Raw genomic sequence first — 4678 nt, forward strand, 5'->3', positions numbered from 1 at the left:
ATCTGCGCTTGTCCTTGTCTTCACAATCTGGGGTGGATTTGAGGTTTGCTCAACTCCCTTCCAAGTCAAAGAGTTTGTAGTAGGGGTCAGGAAACAATTGCCTGGAGAAGTCTGCTTTTCTTTCCTTCTTTTTCTCTTTTAGCAGCTTAGTCAATAAATTTATTGTCTTTATCTGAAAAATTCTCATAGAAAATTTCTCGGTTTAGCTCTCAGCAGCCTGTTCTCAAGCTCTGATGAAGCTTGCCTTCTTTTGAGCTACCCAGTGTTTCTTCTGGGCAAGAGACGTTTTGGGACGATTCCACCTTTTCTCTTTAGCTTCTTTCTTGGGCTTCTTTTCATAACCTGGATTCTCTCATATAGCAACGTGGGCTTTCTTACACATCTCCTCCATCATGTATGGAGTTATGCTGTTCTTTATGTATTGAGAAAACTGTTTCTTGTAAGATCTTCAGCTTCTTCCATTAGGTAATGCATGTAATCTGCAACATTCTGACCCATGATGTGCTTCCTATGTACTTCTGCATTAAATGCCTTGCTTTCAGAATCATAAGCAGGGAATCTGTTATTGTGTACTGTGAGAGATGGAGAGGCCTCCATTCACAGCCCCCTTCAGAGCCCCCATAACTTTATTACTAGTGGTGGTTCTGGCAAGGCCTGCCTTCAAATAGCAGGTAAAATCACCCAGCTGACCATCAATGTTTTCCACGTTGTGTTCATCTCTGGTCACCTCCACTTGGCCTTCATAAATCTTGACCATGCCAGACTTACTGAGAAGCCTGCAGGCCAGCAGCAAGCCAGTACAATATGCTGTAGCATAATGTGTCAGGCCAACCTTCACACCATATTTTGTCAGTTCATATGCTTAAGCTGTGCAGACTATCATATCCCCTCCTATACAGGCATAAGCAATCTGACAAATGATATCTCTGTTTGTCACCAAACTATCATCCTGTATTTGGGTGTGTTGTACTTATTTTTATACAGTATCACCAAGTGTAATCTTCAGTTTTTACCCTTCTATCATTTTCTGAATTTCACTTGGTTTCTCTTAAAGCAGGCCTTGTTTTTGACAACTTTAGCAAACCCCTCCTGTAGAACAGAGACCCATGTTCACAGCTCAACATACCTACAGGCCTCAGAGGTCTGCTTTTCTAAATAAAGTTTTATTGGAACCCAGCCACACTCATTCATTTACAAATCAGGTCTGTGGCTGCTTTTGCACTACAATGCAGAATTGAGTAGTTACCACAGAGACCATGTACCTGCATAGCCTAAGATATTTACTACCTGGCCCTTTACAGGAAAAGTTTGCCAACATCTGGTCTATGGCTTCAATTTTATTTTATCTTTCATAGGGTGAGGCAGACTTGTCCTCAGAGCCACAGGAATTTTATTTTGTGGAACAAGATCTTGGTGACTTGAATAAAACTGAGGAGGCTCTTCCAGGATCCAAGCCATAGAGCAGGTGAAGGAATCTGTATTAGCTTGGGCTGCCATATAAAATTCATCGACTGGATGGCTTAAACAACTGACATTTATTTCTCACAACTATGGAGGCCAAAAGCCCATGATCAAGGTACTGGCAATGTAGGTTTCATCCTGTGGCCTTTTCTCTTGGCTTGTAGGTGGACACCATCTTGCTGTGTCCTTCCTCACATGGCCTCTTCTTTGTGCATGCAGAGAGAGAGAGAGAGAGACAGAGAGAAAGAGAGAGAGAGAGAGAACACAAGCCAGCATGTGAGCTGTTGGTGTCTTTCCTTATAAGAACACTAATCCTATTGGATCGGGGTCCCTTCCTTGTGACCCCACCTTGCCTTAATTACTTCCTTATGGGCTCTGTCTCCAAATATAATCACATTGAGGGATTAGGACTTTAACATATGAATTTTGGGGGAACACAATTTAACTCATAATAGAACTCTAATCTTTTTCTCAGGAGACTTTCTAATTATGCTGACCTGACAGATGGAAAACTATAGAAATGGAGGTCAGAGGTTTGCTCTGTGTCTTCCTGAGAGGAAGACTTATGAGAAAGTGATGCATTGAGGAAGCGCTCCTTGGGAGATTGGTAAGGGAGTCGAGGCAGGGCCGGGGGAGAGATAGAGTGAAGTCCTGCAGGGGTAGCTTCCTCCTGATCCTTCAGGGGAGCTCTGAAGTGTGAGTTACATCTTGGAATCTGACGCACTTGCATCTGTCAATCACTGGCCTGGGGCTGCCTTGCGGGGATGTTGGCTCCCAGGCATTTCCAATCTCTGCAGGTGTGGGCAAACTAGCTCTAGCCACCTGAGGGCAGTCCTCTAACAGGAGTTGCAGGTGCAGGCAGCAGAAACAAGATCCCACAGAGGCCAGGAGAGCAACACGCAGCAACTGTAAAAGGAATTGGAGGGTGTCTGGGTAGAGTGTTGACTGTGTTGCCACATCCCACAAGAAAAGTCAATAATAAAGGGTATATCGAAGACTGTCTAGGCTTATTCCGATAAAACAAAATTTGGCACATCTGTGGGAAGGTTCTGTGTTTGAAAGTTGTCTGAAGAAGGGACTAGACCTTTTGTATTCTTGCATTCCCAAACCTGGCACACAGTAGGTGCTCAGTTAGGCTTGAAGACTTCTGGTAGAGTGGGTGACTGGATGCCTGCAGGTGGCTGGAGTGATGGATAGCACGCTGGGTCAGGTTTTAGAGAGCTAGCCTCTGTCCTGGACTTCTCCTCACAGCTTGGGAATCCACTCTGGTCCTGACAGTCTAGGAACGGGGGAAGTTTGGCCATTTGACTCCAGCAAAGGACTTTTCTGTGTTTGGATCTCAAAGACTTTCCTCTCAACACAGGGGAGTAGCCTTTCGGTGGAGGACAGTGGGGTGGGTGGGAACAGATGGTTTGCATGTAGCACAGGTGGAATTTTATTTCTACCTTGATTTTATATACATCTTAGAACAAATTGAATGGTGGTGGCTGATTTCATGCGTTTTTATGAGTTTTGTCACATCGCCTAAACTTTTTTTTTCCTTTGGGAGAATTGACCTGAAAAACTATTAGAAATAATGAGAGTTCAGTAAGGCAGCAAGTTACAAAATAAATGTACAAAAATCAATAGCTTTCCTATTTCCAACAGTAGCCACTTAGAAAAAAATAATGGAAAAGAAAGATCTCATTCACAATAGAAACAAAAGATATTTATCACCTTGCAGCAAACTTGTAGGAGACGACACATGTACTGCACATCCTCCCTCTGTCCCAGGCATCCTTCTCTGGTGGGAGAGAGAGAATTGTTATGGCTACAGCTTGGATTCCTGGCCCCTGCCCCTCAGACCTTTGCCATAGGAGGATTGGGGGCCAGTGTTTCCCTGGCTCCCTTGGCAGGAGGTTTCTGCCTCTTCTGAGGCATGTTGAAGATATGAGCTCTGGGCAGCTACCAAGAGCCCTCTGAGCATGCTGGTAGCCCACTGTGGTTACTGCGGGTGGTTACCCTAGCTTAGAGCAGTGACTGGGTCACAGGACATTAAATGGAGCAGGGAGCTATAAAGGTGATGCTGGTTTCCTGGAGTACCCACTGACGTTGGAAAGCTTCAGGGTTGGCTGCTTCTACCAGTCTAGGGGGTCTCAATGATGATCAAGCTGGCTGTGATCAGTGTGGGTGCAGGGCACAAAAGATATTGGTGGAGGTTTTTCCTGTACCACGATGGTGTCATATCTGGGATGGGAGTAGATTTAGGAAGTAATCCAGGGATATTTTATCCCAGAAACATTCTAGGGTTAAATAGGACGACCTCTCATTGAGTGGAAGTTTTACATATATTAATATTAATCAGGATGCTTTTCCTTTGAAAATGGCAGAAAGCCTAGTTTAGTCATCCAAGTCCTACAAAAAAACCCCAAACAATACAAAGCAAACATATCCCATCCATTCCTCCTTGATGCTGTGCACACCAGTTTGGCTGCTGACTGCCAGCCCCTGCAACTCTGCCTGAGGAGTCTGCTTTGTCTGTTCTCACAGTGGGTCCAAAAATGAAGGGTACCAATGAGCCCTGGAAAGAGCCTGACATATGGATAGGTAGGAGAGGGGGATGAATACCCCAGCTCCTTTGCCTCTTGGATGGTGTGGCTCTGAGGTGTGTCCTCCACAAGGTCTCCCAGAGTTCCCGAGAGGGAATGAGTCTAAGTTGCCTTTTACTAATTAATTAATTAATATTTATTTATTTATTTATTTAGAGACAGAGTCTTGATCTGTCACCCAGGCTGGAGCACAATGGTGCTATCTCAGCTCACTGCAACCTCCACCTGCTGGGTTCAAGCAATTCCCCTGCCTCGGCCTCCCGAGTAGCTGGGATTACAGGTGCCCGCCACCACCCCCAGTTAATCTTTGTATTTTTAGAAGAGATGGGGTTTTACCATGTTGGCCAGGCTGGTCTCAAACTCCTGGCCTCAAGTAATTGTCTGCCTCAGCCTCCCAAAGTGCCGGGATTACAGGCGTGAGCCACTGCGCCTGGCCCCAAGTTGCTCTTTAGGAGTTATTTGCTCAATGATGCACCCTTTACTGGCTGCCTTCTCTTGCCCTCACTTTCTAATTACCTTACTGGTGTTTTCTAATATTACTTCTCAAATAAACTCTTTGCCTATCAATCCTTATTTCAGGATCTTTCTTTGTGGTGGAGCAGGGGCTCAACAGAGAGAGAGAGGGAGAA

At 45.0% G+C, this 4678-nt stretch overlaps 1 pseudogene; it reads right to left on the reverse strand.

Moving 5' to 3' along the window:
• Positions 1 to 209: 209 nt before the first annotated feature.
• On the reverse strand, positions 210 to 3381 carry LOC129397511 (large ribosomal subunit protein uL18-like; annotated as a pseudogene).
• Positions 3382 to 4678: the final 1297 nt, after the last annotated feature.

This window comes from Pan paniscus, chromosome 2, assembly GCF_029289425.2.
Source record: "Pan paniscus chromosome 2, NHGRI_mPanPan1-v2.0_pri, whole genome shotgun sequence".
Taxonomy (NCBI): domain Eukaryota; kingdom Metazoa; phylum Chordata; class Mammalia; order Primates; family Hominidae; genus Pan; species Pan paniscus.